Source organism: Heptranchias perlo, unplaced genomic scaffold (genome assembly GCF_035084215.1).
Source record: "Heptranchias perlo isolate sHepPer1 unplaced genomic scaffold, sHepPer1.hap1 HAP1_SCAFFOLD_55, whole genome shotgun sequence".
Taxonomy (NCBI): Eukaryota; Metazoa; Chordata; class Chondrichthyes; order Hexanchiformes; family Hexanchidae; genus Heptranchias; species Heptranchias perlo.
Window position 1 is genome coordinate 2,087,470 of NW_027139570.1, and position 20,972 is coordinate 2,108,441.

The window sequence follows — 20,972 nt, forward strand, 5'->3', positions numbered from 1 at the left end:
GATGTGAGTGCAGTTGGAGGGAGGTGGATGTGATTGAGCGTGGAAGGCCGGATGTGAGTGAGGTTGGAGCGTGGAGAATGTGAGGGATGGTGGAGGGATGGGGATACGTGGGTGATTCTGGAGGGATGGTGATGTGTCAATGAGGGAAGAGGGAGGGGATGTGAGTGAGGGTGGAGGATGGGGGTGTGAGTGAGTGTGGAGGGAGGGGGATGTGAGTGAACGAGGCGGGAGAGGGATGTGAGTGTGCGTGGAGGGACGGGGATTTGAATGAAATTGGAGGGAGTGGGATGTGAATGAGTTTGGACGGATGGGGATGTGTGAGTGTGTGTGGAGGGAGGGTGAAGTGTGAATGAGGATGGAGGGACGGAGATTTGAGTGAGGATGGAGGGAGGGGATGTGAGTGAGTGTGGAGTGAGTTGGATGGGAGTTCGGGTGATCGAGGGGGGTGTGGGCGATCGCCTTCTCCCTCTCTCTGGGCCCGGGAACGTGTTGGCGGCTCTGGGTATGGAGGGAGCAGCTCCGAGAAATCTCCTCCTCCCTGAACCCCGGGCCTCAGTCAGTGAGGAGCCGCATTCCCGCTCTTCCCGCCCGCTCTCCCGCCCGGTCTCACAGCCCGGTCCATCCCCTGGGTATCCACGTAAGAACATAAGAATTGATGCAGGCGCAGGGCGGTCACTCCAGTCAGTTCCGGAATTCAATAAGATCCTGGCTGATCATCGATGGCAAATTCACTTTCCTGCCCGATCCCCATTTCCCTTGAATCCCTTAGAATCCAAAACTCTATCGATCTCAGCCTTGTTCAACATCCACAGCCCTCTGGGGAGAGAATACCTCTGAGTGTGTTGGATATCTCAGTCCTAAATGTCCGACCCCGTATCCGGAGACTATGCCCCCTTGTTCGAGACTCTCCAGCCAAGGGAAACAACCTCTCAGCATCGACCCTGTCAAGCCCCTTAGAATTGTACATGATTCAAAAACATCACCTCTCATTCTTCTAAACTCCAGACTGTATAGGCCCATTCTACTTGATCTGTCCTCATAGAAAGACCCCCTCATCCCAGAAATCAATCTAGTGAATCTTCGTTGCACCGCCTGTAAGGCAAGTATACCCTTTCTTCGATAAGGAGACCAAAACTGTAAACAATACTCCAGATGAGGTCTCACCAAAGCTCAGTACAATTGTAGGAAAGATTTTTTACTCTGAGACTCCAGCTCCCATGCAATAAAGGCCAACATGCCATTTGCCTTAATATTTATTTTCTGTACCTGCATGTTAACTTTCTGTGTTTCTTGTACCAGGACGCACAGATCTCTCTGAACGCTAAAATGTAATTGTTTCTCAACATTTAAAATATTCTGTTTTTCTATTCTTCCCACTAAAGTGAATAACATCACATTTCACCACATTATGCTCCATTTGCCACCTTCTTACCCACTCACTAAACCTGTCTATTCCCCTTTGCAGACTCTTTATGTCCTCCTCAAAGCTTACTTTCCCACCTAGCTTTGTATCGTCAGCAAACTTGGATACATTACATTCGGTGTCTTCATCTAAGTCATGAATATAGATTGTAAATAGCTGAGGCCCAAGCACTGATCCTTGTGCAACTCCACTAGTTAGAGCCTGCCAACCTGAAAATGACCCGTTTATCCCCACTCTCTGTTTTCTGTCCGTTAATCAATCCTCAATCCATGCTGATATATTACCCCCAATCACATGAGCACTTATCTTGTGTAACAACCTTTTATGTGGCAAATTATCGAATGCATTTTGAAAATCCAAATATACAACATCCACTGGATCCCCTTCATCTACCCTGCGAATTTACATCCGCAAAAAACTCCAATGGAGATTCTCATATGAGAGTGACTTCCGCCCTTTCTGTCAGTTCAAAACATGTGGGGGCGGGTCTGTGAGTGGGAACAGGCCCTGATTGGCGGGTGGGGGTATCAATCATTTGTTTTGAACCAATGGAAGGGGCGGATTCAGTGAGGGACATTAATTTCTGTAGCGAGGGAAATTATCGATTAGATTCTCATCCACACTGTCAGTATTGGTCTCATTTTCTGCCCTTCCAGAATTAGATCTCTCGGTGAATGACGGAGTGATTCAGTAAAGTCCACAGCTGGAAGTAAACAGGGATTGGAGACTGAGGAACAACAGCAGGTGAACCAGCACAGGATTGTGAGAGCAGCAACCAGAGAGAACCCTTCCGATTCAAAGAGCTTCCATAGATCGACTGGGGAGAAATGTAAGAGAAAGTCCCATTTCCTCAGATAAACACTGGTCCTGTAGACAGTCCACAAAGCTTCGGGGGGAAATTGTGAGAATGAGACTGGGAGAGTCTAATCACCGAGGACAATTATTCAGCATGAGGCCGTGCAATGTAATGTGAAGTGAGATCAGTGTCTGTCTCAAAACACACAGTCACAAATTAATCTTGTGTGTGTTTTAGAGAAAAGGGGTTTGATCTAAGAGGTGACTCCAGTCTGAGGCAAAGCCCAGCAGATATACAGTGTCTCCGCCCCCAGTACCAACTCGGAAACAACCCACCTTTATGACCCCCATAATATCGATATTACACTGTGTGTTAATGTAGTACCAGACAGTGTAACTGAATTCAAATATACTTCATATCCAACTATCAAAATCAATCATCTTACAATTTTGAACTGGATACTGGGTTTAACTTAATGTTATTTCCCATCAGTAAATCTATTTCTGGATTTCACAATTGCAGTTGAATTAAATGATTATCACTAAAAATATAAACTGGTGATAAAATGATACGTAAATCGTATTCTAATAATGATTTGTAAAATTTCTTCCAATTGATTATTCTGTGTGTTGTCAGAATAAATGTTCTGGGTGATCACATGATCCAGCTCTCGGGCTCGGCCGAGGGGTCGTTTTATTAAACTGAGAGTGATGTTTGTCCCGATATAATTCAGATTCATTTCTGTGCTCGTTCATCACAATTACCTGATTATTATGGGGTCTGCTTTTAGTAGAAAATATAAACACCATCTTAAACACTAACTGGAGTTTCCAGAAATGTCGTTTATCCAAATTTTGTAACATTCCAGATGTACAAAGAATGTGACGATCAGATGTTTCAGTAATTTAAATGTTAACAGTTACAGGTTTAGATGGTTTAAGACAATCAGATTTTCAGAGCAGGCGGTGTCTGCTTTTAACAATGTGACTGTTTTATCGAAGTCCTTCTGTGGATGCGGTGCTGCTTAATGTTCTGTCGAGCTGGAACTGATAGTGAATTCAGTAAAGCCCCAATATCAGTCCTTGTGGTGTAAAAAATCCGTTGCTGGAATCGCAGCTTCATGGTTCGAAAAATTGTCTGAATGTTCAGGGTTAATCTTCGTCTTTCCGAAACTCCAAACACGTGATGGTGTTTTTGTTATGTCCTTTTCAGTAACTTTGGTTGAGTGAGTTCCTCTATTGCCAGGGTAACAATCTGTCAGATCTCAGTACAAGAGGCGTTGGTTCCAATTTATATCCGAAAGACCATGAAACATTCAGTGTAAACTCTTATCTATATATTCAGACCATGAAACATTCAGTGAAAAGTCCTATCTATATATTCAGACCATGACACGTTCAGTGTAAACTCCTATCGATATATTCAGACCATGAAACATTCAGTATAAACTCATATCTATGTATTCGGCATACCAGGAGTAGATACGATTAAAAAATTTGAAGAGTTGTTATTAATCCAGAAAAATAATATTAAAGTACAGCAGTAGGTTGTGCAGATATGTACAATTCATAAGACTTTCTGTTGCCATGGTTTAATAATACTTTTCTGAAATTGATAACTCCTGTGTGAATACTTATTTAATGGAGATTATTATTCCACGAGTTATTCAGTCCTCCCAGCACTGCTGGTATTATAGTGAACATTCACACATGTCCGCCTCCCATTCTGGCCTGTTTCAACAAACAGTGAGAACACATTCCAGTTCATCTGGCCCAGTATGAGCAAGACCATCGAGATGCACTAGTGATGAAATAAAAGTCTTATTTCTAACGCACACTTCCTGTAAGTGTCACACTTAATGCTGCACTCGTCTCCTGTCACATTCACTTCCTGTTACACATCAAACTTCATAATTCAGAAATTAAACTTGTAGAATAACCTCTTGTTCCCTGTCAGTGGTGTCTAGGTGTGGGACTGGGTCAATGGTGTGTGGGTGTGGGGTCGGGTCAGTGGGGTGTGGGTCCGGGTCAGTGGTGTTTGTGTGTGGGGCCGGGTCAGTGAGGTCTGGGTGTGGGGCGTGGTCAGTGGGGTGTGTGTGTGGGGCCGGTTCAGTGGAGTGTGGGTGTGGGGCCGGGTCAGTGGGGTGTGGGTGTGGGGCCGGGTCAGTGGGGTGTGGGTGTCGGGCCGGGTCAGTCCGGTGTGGGTGTCGGGCCGGGTCAGTGGGGTGTGGGTGTGGGGCCGGGTCAGTGGGGTGTGGGTGTCGGGCCGGGTCAGTGGTGTGTGGGTGTGGGGCCGGGTCAGTGGGGTGCGGGGCCGGGTCAGTGGTGTGCGGGTGTGGGGACCGGTCGGCGGGGTGTGGTGTGGGGCCGGGTCAGTGGGGTGTGGGGCCGGGTCAGTGGGGTCTGGGTGTGGGGCGTGGTCAGTGGGCTGTGGGTGTCGGGCCGGGTCAGAGGTCTATGAGTGTGGGGCCAGTTCAGAGTGGTATGGGTCTGGGGCCGGGTCAATGGGGTATGGGTGTGGGTTCGAGCCAGTGGGGTATGGGTGTGGGGCCAGTGAAGTATTGGTCTGTGGCCTGGTCAGATGGGTATGGGTGTGGCGCCTGATCAGTGGGGTATATGTCTGGGCCGTGTCAGGGGGTATGAGTGTGCGGCCAGGTCAGTGGGGTGTGGGTGTGTGGCCGGGTCAGTGGGGTATGGGCGCCTGGTCCGGTCAGTGGGATATGGACACGGGTAAGGATCAGTGGGATACAGGTATAGGGCCAGTTCAGTGGGATATGGGTATGGGGCCAGGTCAGTGGGGTATGGGTGTGGGGCCGGGTCAGAAGGTTATGGGTGTGGTGCCGGTTCAGAGGGGTATGGGTGTGGCGCAGGAGCAGAGAGGTATGTGTGTGGGGCCGGGGCAGTGAGGTGTGGGTGTGGGGCCAGGTCAGTGAGTTATGGGTGTGGGGCCGGGTCAGATGGGTATGTATGTGGGGCCTGGTTAGTGGGGTATGTGTCTGGGCCGTGTCAGGGGGTATGGGTGTGAGGCCAGGTCAGTGCGGTGTGGGTGTGGGGCCGGCTCAGTGGGGTATGGGCGCAAGGCCGGGTCAGTGTGTTGTGGGTGTGGGGTCGGGTCAGTGGGGTATGGGCGCAAGGCCGGGTCAGTGTGTTGTGGGTGTGGGGCCAGGTCAGTGGGATATGGCTGTGGGGCCAGGTCAGTGCGGTGTCAGTGTGGGGACAGGTCAGTGGGGTATGGGTGTTGGGCCAGGTCAGTGGGGTATGGGTGTGGGGCCAGGTCAGTGGGGTATGGGCAAGGGTCCGGATCAGAGGGGTACAGGTGTGGGGCTAGGTCAGTGACATATGGTTATTGGGCCAGATCAGTGCGGTATGGGTGTGGGGCCGGGTCAGAGCGGTACGGGTGTGGGGCCGAGTCAGTGAGGTATGGGTGCGGTGCCAGGTTAGTGAGGTATGTGTGTGGGGCCGGTTTAGTGAGGTATGTGTGTGGGGCCAGAACAGAGGGGTTTGTGTCTGGGGCCGGGTCAGTTGGGTATGGGTGTGGGGCCGGGTCAGTGAGTAATGGGTGTGGAGCCGGGCCAGTTGGGTGTAGGTGTGGGGCCTGGTTAGTGGGGTATGTGTCTGGGCCGTGTCAGGAGGTATGGGTGTGGGGCCAGATCAGTTGGGTATGGGCGCGTGGCCCGGTCAGTGGGGTATGGCTTTGGGGCCAGGTCAGTGGGATACGGGTGTGGGGCCAGGTCAGTGCGGTGTCGGTGTGGGGACAGGTCAGTGGGGTATGGGTGTTGGGCCAGGTCGGTTGGGTAGGGTGTGTGGCCAGGTCGATGGGGGAGGTTGTGGGGCCAGGTCAATGGGGTAGGGTGTCGGACCAGTTCAGTGGGGTATGGGTGTAGGGCCAGGTCAGTGTTGTATGGGTGTTGGGCCAGCTCAATGGGGTATGTGAGGTATGGGCGCGTGGCCCGGTCAGTGGGGCATGGGTTTGCGGCCAGGGAGGTGTGGTATGGGTGTGGGGCCAGGTCAGTGCGGTGTCGGTGTGGGGACAGGTCAGTGGGGTATGTGTGTGAGGCCAAGGCAGTGGGATGTTGGTGTGTGGGGCCACGTCAGTGTGGTATGGGTGTGGGGCCGGGTCAGAGGGTAAGGGTGTGGCGCCGGGTCAGAGGGTATGGGTGTGGTGCCGGGTCAGTGCGGTGTATGTGTGGAGCCAGTTTGGTGAGGTAAGGGTGTGGGGCCAGTTCAGTGGGGTACGGGTGTGGGGCCAGGTCGGTGGGGTAGGGTGTGGGGCCAGGTCAGTGGCGTATGGGTGTCGGGCCAGGTCAGTGGGGTATGGGTGTGGGGCCAGGTCAGTGGGTTATGGGTGTGGGGCCAGGTCAGTGGGGTTATGGGTGTGGGGCCAGGTCAGTGGGGTATGGGTGTGGGGCCAGGTCACTGGGTATGGGTGTGGGGCCAGATCATTGGGGTATGGGTGTGGGGCCAGGTCAGTGAGGTATGGGTGTGGGGCCACGTCAGTGGGGTATGGGTGTGGGGCCAGGTCAGTGGGATACAGGTGTGGGGCGAGGTCAGTGCGATATCGGTGTGGGGTCAGGTCAGTGGGGTATGTGTGTGAGGCCAAGGCAGTGGGGTGTTGGTGTGTGTGGCTAGGTCGGTGGGGTATGGGTGTTGGGCCAGGTCAATGTGGTATGGGTGTTGGGCCAGGTCGGTGGGGTAGGTTGTGGGGCCAGGTCAATGTGGTGTGGGTGTGGGTTCGGGTCAGTGAGGTTTGAGCGCGTGGCCCGGTAAGTGGGGTATGGGTGTGGGGCCAGGGAGGTGGGGTATGTGTGTGGGGCTAGGTCAGTGCGGTGTGTCTGTGTGTGGGGCTAGGTTGGTGAGGTAAGGGTGGGGCCACGTCAGTGTGGTATGGGTGTGGGGCCGGTTCAGTGGGTATGGGTGTGCGGCCGGGTCAGTGATTTATGGGAGCGTGTCCGGATCAGTGGTGTATGGGCGCGGAGTCGTGTCAGTGTGTATGGGTGTGGGGCCTGGTCAGTTGAATATGGGTATGAGGCCAGGTAAGTGCGGTATGAGTGTGGGGCCGGTTCAGAGTGGTATGGGTGTGGCGCCGGGTCAGTGGGGTATGTGTGTAGGGCCGGGTCAGTGGGGTGTGGTTGTGGGGCCAGGTCGGTGGGTATGGGTGTGGGTCCAGGTCAGTGCGGTGTGTGTGTGTGCGGCCAGTTTGGTGAGGTAATGGTGTGGGGCCAGGTCAGTGGGGTATGCGTGAGGGGCCAGGTCAGTGGGGTAGGATGTGGGGCCTGGTCAGTGGGGCATGGGTGTTGGGCTAGGTCAGTGGGGTAGGATGTGGGGCCAGGTCAGTGGGGTATGGGTGTTGGGCCAGGTCAGTGGGGTATTTATTGGTGATCACTGTTATGAAACATTATTTCATTATGTGTGTATCTGACGCTGCTTCAGATGTCTGGTTACTGAACTGAGTTTTCTGCTCATTCTTTCACATCTCATTCTCTGCTTCACTGTGGATGAATTCACTGACTGTCACTGGACTTCGCTGTGAAATGAAATGTTTTGATGTTATGTTGTCTCAGTTTGCACCGTACCTGTTGGAATCAGAACCCTTCTGTAGATTATACGTGTAATTTTGGCGTTTTGTTAATTGAACAATCCCGCCATCTATCACTTCACTTCATAATTACAGGAGAAGGAATCTCAATTATTGTGAGATCTGCCTGGGAGAGGCATTTGATTCTGTTTATTCCATGATTTGCAGAGGAAGTGAACAGTGTAGGTGAACAGGTGGAGAATTGGATGATCGGTAGAAATTTTAAACTATTCCACAGAGGCTTCACTATTTAACAAATTGACACTGAAAATAGGATCGGTGGAACCCGGGGCTGGTGAACAGAATGCAGGAACAGGATGATAGGATTTAATCGGATATGAAAATCTACTTTGGAAAGAGTGTAGAGTGAGTGATAGAGAGGGCGACTGAGAGGGAAAGCGAGAGGCTGTGGTGTGAATAATTCATCAGAATGAACTGCTGAAACTTCCAGTACAATTAAACAGAGAAAATGTGATTTGAAGGTGTTATTATGATGCGGTCAGTTTGGGTGAGTTTTTATTGTGGGACTCGCTCCTCATGTTTATATCCCTCAGGTCCTCAGTCTGTTTTTGTGAATGTTCCTTGTTTTCCAACTTGACACTAAACATAATTAGAATTTGCTTAAATGATAGAATCAGTAATTTCTTGATCATAATGAAATATTCGGATTCTGTATTTTTAAAGCTAGCCTGAATTCAATAAACAACGTGGTTGATTTGATTAATTATTTTCATTTTAAGTTTAATTGAATGTGCAAATTAAATTTATTTTGGACATTTTATACCCAACACATGTTCCCCGACACCAATAACCACATAAATGAACTGTTGAATGTATTAGTTGGATTGTGTTCGTGGGACCTATAGATTAGATTTCATATAACACTCTGCTGCAGTCTCTCCCTGTGAATCCCAGCCTATCCTCCCACTGCAGTGAATCCTCTGTCTCCTCGTCGGTTCCTTCAGTTTGTCCGTTTTCCCAAACCATCTGCTCCTCACTCACCTCCAGCCCGCAGACGTTCATCGACACTACTCTTTTCCTGGACTCCTTCCCAATCTCACTCACTGTCGACTCTATTAAACCAGAGCAACACACAAGCTGCTTCTCCCCCTGTCCCCTCAACTTCCTCACCTTTCCTTCTCCTTCCCCGTCCGTTTGGAACCCAAATGCGGCTTTAATCCGATGGATTGCCGGTGTTCAAAACCCTTTCTCCCTTCCCCACCGCACTGTGCCCTCACGCAGCCCTTCCATTGGATTCGGTGCTCACTTTATTCATTTCCTGTATTCATCTCCCAATTCGTTATTGATCATTGTGTTTAAAAAAAACATCTCTCTGCCCGAAAGCGCTGCCCAGGTCAATGAATCACTTTCCACCCTTCGATGCAGCAACAAAGCGGGAAATTTCACCCCAGATCCTCTCAAACTGCTGCTTTGGCTCCAGGTCTGATCAGTAATTTCTCTGCTTCCTTTTCTCTCTCTTACAGTTAACTTGGTGGCGATTGTGATCCTGTCCCGAGGAAAGTGCGGTCTCTCCAAATGTATCAGTCGCTACCTGGTGGGAATGGCAGTGGCCGATCTCCTGGTCGTTATCACTGATCCGATATTGACGGTGATTAATGTGATGTATTTCCCAGTGTCATTCCTGGACATCACTCCCGTGTGTAGTTTTATTAGGTTCTTGGGTTTTGCAACCACGGTGGTTTCTGTCTGGCTCACAGTCGCTTTCACCTTTGATCGATTTGTGGCCATTTGTTGCGAGAAGCTGAAAACTAAATATTGCACCGAGAGAACGGCGGCTGTGGATCTGGGAACAGTGAGTGTGCTGGGCTGTTTAGAAAGTGTCCCCGTGTACTTTATATATGAACCTCAATTTATAATTGATAATGTTCCCTGATTTTGTGTGGGTAAACCGAGCTTCCGTACTTCCCCCGCATGGGCCGCATTTGACATGTTTCACCTCATTTTAACCCCTTGTCTCCCGGTCTGTCTGATTTTTCTGTTCAATGTTCTGACTGTCAGGCGTATTTTAGTGTCCAGTCTAGTCCGCAGGGGACTCCGGGGCCGCAGCAATGGAGAGAATCAGAGTGATGCAGAGATGGAGAACCGAAAGAAATCCATCATTTTACTCTTCAGTATATCGGGCAGTTTTATTCTGTTGTGGCTGACACAGGTTGTCTTTTACATTTACATGTGAATTGCAGACATTCGGTCATTTTACTCTCACACTGACCCTTGTTATATCACAAATCACTCATCAAAGATGCTGCAGCTTCTCAGTTCCTGCACAAACACGTGTATTTATGTCCTGACCCAGACTAAATTCAGAGAAGAGCTGAAGAACGGGGTGAAATGCCCACTCAATCTAATTGTTAAATAAATGAAACGATAGAAAGAGCTGAAGGGTTTCAAGCACTAGAACTAAATCCCATTTCATTCTCCATCCCCTACACTTCCCAGCGGATAGAAATTATATTTTATATTAACAGCACAGAGTCCTGAAATGATATTAAATCTGATTCTGATGTTATATTGTATTGATAATCTGACCAATTGAGACAGCATTTACTCCACAGACGACACTTGAATTTTTGCTCGAAATGTCAGCACGAAGGAGCTCAGCTGGACTTGAATTAAATCACCACCCCGATAAATGGGCAAAGCTGGGAATTAAAGTAGCTGTTTAGGGTCTAATTGGAATTTGCGCACTCCATATAAATGGAGAGGGAGAAAGGGAGAGAGAGCAGAGAGGGAGAGACATAGAGAGAGAGACAGAAAGAGAGAAAGAGAGACAGTCAGAGAGAGATAGAGAGAGAGACAGAGCCAGAGAGAGGCAGACAGAGCGAGTGAGACAGAGCGAGAGAGAGGCAGACAGCGAGAGACAGACAGAGCGAGACCGATTGAGAGAGAGACAGAGAGAAAGAAAGACAGAGAGAGACAGAGAGAGCGAGAGACAGAGGGAGAAGACAGACAGAAAGAGGCAGACAGAGAGAGTGAGACAGACAGAGAGGGTCAGACAGAGCGAGAACGACAGAGAGATGGAGAGAGACAGACGGAGAGAGGCACACGGACAAAAAACATGTAACGATTTAAAAAGCGCAGAAAATTCAGACAGATTCACATAAAAGGCAGAGAATGTGAGAGAGATCGTAATAAATAAGGGCAGAGACAGAGTTATTCAGCGATGCAGAGAAATAAAGAGAGAGTTATTAAGACAGGAGAGAAAAATAAAGACAGAAAGAAAGCACATATATTATGAGAGAGAGAGAGAAAGCAGACATGGATGGAACGAACGAGAGACATTGATAAAGAATTACAACGTGATAGAAACGGAGAGGTAAATAGACGGAGGAAATCCATTTAAAATAACTAGAGACTGAGGGAGAGGCAGAGCAGGGGAGTGTAAGACATAAAGAGACAGTAACAGAAAGAGAGAAAGTGGAATAGAAAGCATGGAGACTAATAGAAAACAGGAGAGGGGGAGAAATACAAAGATTAAAACAGATATTGAAAGAAATGCAATGAAATACAGAAACAGATGCAAAGAAGAGATCGAAAAGTAAACTAGAAACAGAGAGAAAGAAGTAAACAGAAGCAGAGCTGGAGAGAGTGAGAAACAGACAGAATGAAATAAAGACAGATGAAAAGGGAAGCAGCAAGAAATAGAGAGAAATAAAAGGGAAAAGTAGATCCACAGGGAGAAACAAAGACAGAGATAGACAGAGGAAAACAGAAAGAGAGAGAAGGATACGGAGAGAGAGGTGGAAAGATAAAAAGACAGATGAAGTCAGAGAGAGAGAGAGAGAGAGAGAACGAGCGAGAGAGACAGGGAGGCAGATGGGAAAAAGACAGAGAAGGCAGAGAGAGGATATAGGCAGCGACAAACAGACCGAGAGAGAGAGAAAGGGAGGCGTACAGATAAAAACTAAGAGTAACAGAATAAGATCGAGAGATAAACAGCGACAGAGACTGAAATTACAGTAGAAGTGGAAATAACAAGATAGAAAAACACGCAGAAAATAAACAGAGATCAACCATATAAAAAGAGAACAGACAGGGTGAAACATGGACAAACATATAAAGTGACAGGAGGGTAGAGACGGGAGTGAAAATAGGTCTCAGAAAGCATTAAATAAACAAAGAAACTGTGTAATCAGCCTGGAGTGTGTGAGAGTGCTGACCAGCAGAACAGCAGCAGATGAAGCAGGCCAGACAGTTCATGTTTGTTCTGGGGTAACAATCTTGTGGATTTAATTTTGACATTTCTAAAGATGATGCCTGGAGGCTGCAGAATAAAGTCACTCAGCCTTGTGTACCTGACCCTGACCATTACTTACTGCAGGAGTTTCCCAGCTGCTCTGTGTAGTAAATAATCATACGATAAACGAAAGCCTGAGACTAAATCGGCTTCAGCATGTCTGAAGGAAAAGGACGCTTAAAAGGTGGAAGGGCTGTTGAAAGGATTGTTAATGACACATTGTAAAAGATCAGACAGCAGGGGATAGATCACCATAGCAACAAGAACGATTCCAGGGGGGCGAGAGGTCGTTTGAACTCCTGCCGACTTAACTTGGTTACGTTGTGGACACTGAGAGAAAACAAGTGAAGTGTCAATCAATCGTGGGTTGTATTTTTAGGAACCTGTTGTTGACAAGCCAGCGTCCCAGAGGTGTTGTTCTGTGTAGAAACGGTCTTTAAAAGCTGGGCAGAAGTTGAGTGGAGAGAGACACAGATCCACCATAACTGCTCCAACCTCACTTTTCGCTTCCTGGCAGCACCACCTCACCTGGAATCTTCCTGACTGCTCGCTGCCTCCCAGCTTGATGCCTCGATGCTGGTTTATAGATTGCCTGTGAAGCAGATGACCTGGATATAAGAAAAAGTCACGCGACACGACAACGGTATCCATCAAAATACCTGGAATCTTCTCGGCAAGCTTGAGCCAACCATCAGTACATAACTTTCGTTATGGACTAACTCTAAGATAGACATTTGATTTCCAAACGGTTATGCATTTTGAGAATTGAGAATGTGTTGTTTTATTTTTGTTAAAGCAATTCTAAATCGGACATAAACCCAAGGTGTTGTTTAAATTCTAATGTCATTTCTTTTTCTATTGAATTAATAATAAATGATTGTTTTCGTTATAAAGCCATGGTTTGTGCCTAAAGTTTGTTTAGGAAAAAGAGCCCATTAATTAAATGTAAAACTAAACCTCGTGGAGATAAAAAGTCATTGCCCCAAATTAAAGTAAAAACCACTTTGCCCCTTTTTGCTCCTCCATCTGGACGATGTGTAACTTTCCCAGCGAGCTGCTGGATTCTCTAATAAATCACACTGTAGCTTTACCTCTGCTGCAGTGATAATATACTGGACAGGGTCCTGCAGCACTCTCCTGTTCTGTTTCTGTTACAAATACTGTTATTGTTTCAGATTGAAGAAAAATATGAATAATGGAGAAATGAATTAAATCCCAGATCAGAACGACATTCAGATTGAGTCCAATTTTACTCTGATTTATTTAATAGAAGCTAGAATTACATTCTCTACACAAAATGGCTAATCGGACCTTTCCTCCGAATGTCTGCTCTCTCCTTTTGTTTAACCATTACGTCCAAATAACCAAATGTTAATCTTTTTTTTGCCGAAGTTCACATTTGTTGTTTAATTACCTCACTGAACCGCTGTCTTTGTGTTAAACACCAGCCAGTGCGATTCTCACTCAGTTTGTATCTTTAACTGTAATGCAACAGTGATTTAACAGGGACAGCAAATTAACCCTTTCCGTATCTCTCACCAGAACAAGCTTCTCCTTGCCCCTCAGTAAGATGGCTGTCTTACTGGTGACCATTTAGCTTCAAGGTCAGAGTGGCCATTTTGATTAAAATTCATTGCGGCCTTGTCCCTCAGTTGGATGGCTGCCCTACCACTCAGTCAGATGGATGCCCTATTGACGGCCATTTAGTTCAAGGATCAGGCCGGCAATTTTCTTTAAGCTTCATGGCGGCCAATTTTCTCAATATAACCATCTTGCCCTCCAAGTAAGTTGGCCGCCTTACTGCTGAGTAAGATTGCCGCCTTACTGGTGGCCATTTTTTTTCACGTTCACGGCGTTGAAGATGTTGTTCATGGTTTCATTGCAGGTACGGTGCAAGAGGAGGCCATTCAGCCCATTGCGCCTGTGCCAGCTCTTTGAAAACGCTATCCAATTAGTCCCATTTCCCGCTCTGTTTTTCCCCAACTGCCCTTATGGAAGCTTTGTAACAGTAGTTGTAATAATACACATACACTAATATATAAACAAATTGATGTTATAGCAGTTGCTGTAATATATAAATACAAGTTGTTGATGTCGACAAAGATTGTCTCTCAATCTTTTACTCTTTAGATTCTTCTCCTTTATAAACTGGGCTTTGTTTCCGTGTAAATGAATGTTGCTGAGAGATTGACCCTGCAACTGAGTGAGGGATCTTGCTGTGTATTAGGTTTTTAAAAAAACTTTTTTGCGTTGGCTATTTTATATGTCATGAATTTATTTGAAATATTTGGCTGATTGGAAAAAGCCACAAACTGTAAGTTGACCACAAACTACAGGCTTTTTGTCCTCTGCTAATTAAAACAAGAGAAAAGAGCAAAGGGAAAGCTCGTTCACCTTTGCAAACTGCAACATCAAGGGTGAAGTAGCAAAAACTGCCCAGAGTTTGTGTCCCCTGCTCCAGGAACAGAAGAGAAAATGAGCACGGGGCAATTTGGACCCTGCAGCAAACAGGAACTAGGACAGGCTGACAGACCAGCACTTTTTAGGGGAGGGGTGAGGGGGAGTGGGTGAGTGAGGGAGTGAGTGGCAAAGCAGGAGAGAAAACCCTGCAAACTTGTATTCGAAAGAGAGAGAAGCAACTTGTGCTCTTCAGTCTGCCCTGAGTGCCTTTCTGTCTCTCTCTCTCTCGCAACTTTTCTCTCTTTTCTTTTGATTCTCTGCTTTGTAACTGGGGAGTTTGTTTGTCAGTGGTGTTTGCTGAGAGATTGCCTGCCTGATTAATGGAGTGAGTGAGTGAGTGTGAATGTGTGTGAGTGAGTGAGTGTGAGGGAGCTCTGGGCACTTGCTGTGCCTTTTCAATCACTTGCTTTGTTTTTAATCAATTGCTTTTCACCATCTCTCTCCCTACAGCGGATATTTTTTTGTGGAAATGCTGTAACATGAAGATGTGGAAAGACAATTTTTGGGAGGAGGATGAATCCTTGGACAAGAGGCTTTCTCTCCACAGCGAACTGACCGAGGCCTTCACCACGGGCTGCACTCAATGTGGCTCACGTGAGATTTGCCTGGGTCACTGTGGGATCACTGGGAGCACTGTGGGATCACGGGTTGCTGTAGGATTACTCGGACACTGCAGATTCACTGTGACATTGTGGGATCACTGTGACACTGTGGGATCAGTGGGTCATCGTGGAATTATTGGCTGACTGAGGGATCACTGGGACAATGGCCTCCATTTTATTTAAGATGGCCGCCTTACTGGCACCATTTTGTTTCAGCTTCGTGGCGTTACCAGAGAAATTACTTTACCCATTCTATGTTATATATAAATATTTTGTACATATATATATATTGGTATAAATATGTACAAAGAAAGTCTCTGCAACTTTTACACAAATGCAGTTTGGATCCTGGGACCTCTGGGTGCTCCGTGCAATCACTGGGTGCACTGTGAGAACACTGGCTGCACTGTGGGATCATTGGGATCACTTTGAGAGCACTGGGACACTCTGGGATTACTGGGACACTTTGGATCACTGGATGCACTGTAGGATCACTGGGTCACTCTGCGATCACTGTGGGATCACTGGGTGAACTGTGGGTCACTGGGACACTGTGGATCAATGGGGCACTCTCACTGGTTGCACTTTGGGATCACTTGCTCACTGTGGGAACTCTGTGGGATATTTCCTTACCCAGGCGGGCCGAAAGGACCCTGTCTCTCTGCTGTACATTCGATGCAATTCCATGTAGTGTACAAATATAGATAATGTTGTTATTGTTGTTGTAGTAAAACAGGGAATCCCGGAGACACTGATTTACCCAAATGGGCCGAATGGTCTCTTTCTTGCCGTGCTATAGTCTATGCAATATATATATATATATATATATATATATATGTATATATATATACAGATATATTTTCTTTTCCAATAAGGATCTGGTTGAACTTTACAGTAAAACTGTTGTCTTACTGCTACTATGTGTTTATTCTCTTACTGTTTCACCAATTTGTTTGGCAGCTAAAGTCTAAAATAAGGTCCAGTGTAGTGTGAATCTGTCACTCTCTGAAGAGCAGGCACTATTAGGCACTGGATAGAACGAGTGGCTGACATAATGTGAAGGGCTTTCACTGTTCATTACCTGGAGCCATTCAAATGTTACATTGATATCAGGACAAACGGAAACACTGAGACATTGGGATTGAAGCCTCACCTAACAGAGGAGCTGCTTTTTCAAGCTGAGAAATACAGCTGATTTTAAATCAGCAAAATTTCACTTCGTTAAAGTAGGTAAAAGGCAACTATCTCTGAACTGTCGCCACTATCTGAAAAACACAGACATTTTATTGATCGGGGAATAATGATCTTGTTCAAACTTTACAAAATAAAAAAAAACAATTGTAATCGTTTTAATATAACGATCCGATGTAAAGCATTCTCCAACCAAACAAAATCACCAAGCATTCCCAGGACATTGAGAGATTATGTGAGTGGGTAAAACTGTGGCAAATGGAGTTCAATGTGGGGAAATGTGCGGTCATCCACTTCGGATCTAAGAAAGATAGATCAGAAAGTTTTCTAAATGTTGAGGAGCTCGGAACTGTGGAGGAGCAGAGAGATTTAGGGATCAAAGTACAGAGATCATTAAAAGCTAGTGGACAGTTACGAAATTAATTAAAAGGGCAAATAGAATGTCGGACTTTATTTCAAGAGGGCTGGAATATAAAGGGGTGGAAGTTATGTTCCAGCTGTACAGAGCTCTGGTTAGAGCCCATCTGGAGGACTGCATTCAATTCTGGGCACTGCACCTCAGGAAGGATATATTGGCCTTGGAGGGGGTGTAGCGCCGTTTCACAAATATGATATCGGGGCTAAAAGAATTAAATTATGAGGACAGGTTGCATAAACTAGGCTTGTATTCCCTTGAATATAGAAGATTAATGGGTGATCCAATTGAAGTGTTTAAGATGATGAAAGGAGTTGCTCGGTTAGAGAGAGTGAAACTACTTCCTCTGGTGGGGAATCCAGAAGAAGGGGGCATAACCTTAAAATTAGTGGTGATGTCAGGAAGCACTTCTTCACATAAAGGATCATGGAAATCTGGAACTCTCTCCCTCAAAAAGCTGTTAAGGCTGGGGCTCAATTGAAAGTTCATGAAATGTGTTTGATAGATTGTTGTTAGGTAAGGATATTTAGGGTTACGGAGCTAAGGCGGATAGATGGAGTTAAGGTACATATCTAATTGAATGGCCGAACAGGCTCAAGGAACTGAATAGCCTCCTACTGTTCCTACTTAAAAGGCTCGTGGGGCTGAACGGCGTCCAGTTCCTGTATAACAGGCACGAAGGGCTGAATGACCTAGCCCTATTCACATGCAATAGGCTCTATGTGCTGAATGGCCTTCAGTTCCCGTACAACAGGCTCGAGAGGCTGAATGGACTCCGCCTGTTGCTATGTAACAGGCTTGAGGGGCTGATTGGCCTTCAGTTCCGGTATATCATGCTCGAGGGACTGAATGGCCTCTTCCCGTTCCGACTTATCAGGCTCGAGGGGCTGAATGACACCCAGTTCCTATTTAACAGGCTCGAAGTGCTGAATGGCCTCTTCCTTTTCCTGTGCAATATCCTTGAGGGGCTGAATGGTCTCTTCTAACTGTGTAACAGGCTCGAGGGGCTGAATGGCCTCCTTCTCTTCCTGTAGAACAGCGTTGAGGTACTTGCCGCTATTATGTCCAAGATGGCTGCCGTAATAACCGCCATTTTGTCCAAGAGCGCCTCCGTACTTCCCGCCAGTTTGACCAAGATGGCCGCCGCACTTGCAGCCGTTTTGTCCAAGATGGCCGCCATACCTGCCGCCATTTTGTCCAAGATGGCCGCCGTGATGCCGACATTTTGTCCAATATGGCCGCCTACTTACTGCCTTTTTGACCAAGATGGCCGCCGTACATGCGGCCATTTTGTCAAGATGGCCGCTGTGGAATTAGTCTCGGTGGAGTTAAGAAGCACCAAGGGGCATAACACACTGGTGGAAGTTTTCAATAGGCCTCTAAGCAGTAGTGGTAATGTTGGGGACAGCATCAAAAAGGAAATGAGAGATGCATGTAACAAGGGTACTTCAATAATCATGGGTGATTTTCATCTACATATAGACTGGCTAAACCCAAATCACCATCATACTGTGGAGGATGAATTCCTGGGGTGTGTGCGAGATGGTCTTTTAGACCAGTACGTTGAGGAACCAACCAGGGAACAGGCTGTCCTAGATTGGGTATTGTGCAATGAGTAGGGGTTAATTAATAATCCTGTTGTGCGGGGTCCTTTCGGGAAGAGTGATCATAACATAATAGAATTCTTCTTTAAGATGGAAAGTGAAGTCGTCTAATCCTAAACTAGGATCCTAAATCTGAACAAAGGAAACTACGAATGTGTGAGGAGTGAGTTGGCTATGATAGATTGGGAAGCTTCATTAAAAGGCATGACGGTGGATTAGCAATGGCTAACATTTAAAGAACGAATGCATGAATTGCAACAGTTACACATTCTTTTTTGGCACAAAGACACAAATGGAAAAATGGCCAACCATGGCTAACACAAGAAATTAAGGGTAGTATTACCTCCAAAGAGGAGTCATATAAAGTTGCCAGAAAAAGTAGCAAGCCTGAGGATTAGAAACGGTTTAGAATTCAGCAAAAAAGGAACAAGCGATTGATTAAGAGAGTAAAAATAGAGTATGAGAGTAAACTTGCAAGGAACATAAAAGTGGACTGTACAAACTTCTACAAGTATGTAAATAGAAGAAGATCAGTGAAGACAAAAATAGGTCCATTACAGTAAGAAAAGGGAGAATTTATAATGGGGAACAAGGGAATGGAAGAGCAATTAAACAAATATTTCGGTTCTGTCTTCACGGAAGAGGACACAAATAATTTCCCAGAAATGCTCCAGAATCAAGGGACAAGTGAGAAGGAGGAATTAAAGGAAATTCGTATTAGTAAACGAATAGTGCTGGAGAAAATAATTGGACTGAAAGCCGATAAATCCCAAGGGCCTGATAACCTGCATCCCAGAGCACTAAAAGAGTAAGCCATGGAAATAGTGGATGCATTAGTCGTCATCTTCCAAAATTCTATCGATTATGGAACAGTTCCTACAGATTGGAGGGTGGCAAATATAACCCCACTGTTTAAAAAAGGAAGGAGAGAGAATACAGGGAACTACGGACCGGTTAGCCTAACATCAGTAGTAGGGAAAATGTGAGAGTCTATTATAAAGTATGTGATAACAGGACACTCAGAAAATATCAACGGGATTCGACAAAGTCAACATGGATTTATGAAAGGGAAATCATGTTTGACAAATCTACTGGAGTTTTTTGAGGATGTAACTGGCAGAATAGATAAGGGAGAACCAGTCGATGTGTTTTATTTGGATTTTCAGAAGGCTTTTGATAAAGTACCACATATAAGTGTGCAAAATTAAAACACATGGGATTGGTGGCAATATACTTTGAGCCAGAATTAAATCAGCGATTTTCCTTTCAAGTTTTAATCTCTACAAGTTTTCTGCACTACAAGCTGAGCTATGGAAGGGAAGCAGCAAAGGTCCCTCTTTTTGGTGATTGTTCACCGTGCGCCTATTGACACTCCCGGACTCGTGGTGTCGTGTGGGCATGACCGAGACTGACTCGGTACCTGCTCATACCGCAGCGCTGTGGGAGCGTGAGCTCCTAATTACTTGCCGCACCCTGGGCCAGTGGAGAAATGAATAACGTGCCTGACCAGAATTCAGGAGATTGTTGGTTCGATTTCCACCTGGATGGATGGTTTTTGCAAACTGCCAATCAGCTTATGACTTTACAGCTTGCAAGCTGTCCGACTTGGTCGTGCGGCCTGGACATTTATGCGTCAAGTGCTTTCTTAGCGCAGCAGGCAGCGCGTCAGTCTCATACTCTTAAAGATCTTGAGTTCAAGCCTCAGAGAAGGCATCATTAAGCTTTTTTCCCCCATCTTTGCTCAAGACCAAAATCAAGATTTTTTGCTTCCTGCAGCACACCAAAAGATTTGCTGCCCCTTGACCTCTCTGTACCGTAGCACGCAGTGAAGCTTAAGAAGTACATGGACCATGGGCTCGCTGAAAACTGACGCCACTTTTGTTTCTGGACAATTGACCCAAGTCAAAATGTGATTGGAGAATGCAAGAATCGATCCTGCTATCTCTCACATGCTCAGCGAGCAGTCAACCAGAATCATATGAAGGTTCGAGCACGGAAGGAGGCCATTCGGCCCATCGAGTCCGCATTGGCTCCATGCACGAGCAATACAGCCAGTTCCACTCCCCCGCCCCATCGCAGTAGCCCTGCATTTTTTTCCTCTCCACGATTAAATCACCCCCTCGGGCAATGCATTCCAGATCCTAACCACTTGCTGTGTAAAAAAGTTTTTCCTCATTTCACCTTTGGTTCTTTTGCCAATCACCTTAAATCTATCTCCTCTGGTCCTTCACCTTTCCGCCAATGGGAACGGTTTCTCTCTATCTACTCTGATTTGACTCTTCATGGTTTTGAATACCTCTATCAAATCTCGCAACCGTCTCTGTTCCAAGGAGAACAACCCCAGCTTCTCCAGTCTATCCACGTAACTAAATTCCCTCACCCTTGGAATCATTCGAGTAAATCTCTTCTGCACCCTTTTTAAGGCCTTTACATCTTTCCAAAAGTGCGGTGCCCAGAAGTGGACACAATACTCCAGTTATGGGCGAACCAGTGTTTTATAAAGGTTCATCATGAATTCCATACTTTTGTACTCTATGCCTCTATTTATAAAGCCCAGGAACCCGTATGTTTTTTAACTGCTTTCTCTACCTGTCCTGCCTCATTCAACGATTTGTGCACATACACCCCCAGATCTCTCTGTTCCTGTATCCC

The 20,972-nt window shown here is 46.4% G+C and overlaps 1 long non-coding RNA gene across 2 annotated transcripts; it reads left to right on the top strand.

Moving 5' to 3' along the window:
• Nucleotides 1-2,012: 2,012 nt before the first annotated feature.
• On the top strand, nt 2,013-14,139 carry LOC137315451 (uncharacterized). 2 transcript variants are annotated; one of them, XR_010961439.1, is made up of 3 exons: nt 2,013-2,252; nt 9,278-9,606; nt 12,428-14,139. It is a non-coding gene; the product is annotated as an uncharacterized lncRNA (long non-coding RNA). The 2 variants fall into 2 exon arrangements; XR_010961440.1 differs by having other exon boundaries at nt 2,017-2,252; nt 9,278-9,402.
• The last annotated feature ends 6,833 nt before the right edge of the window (nt 14,140-20,972 follow it).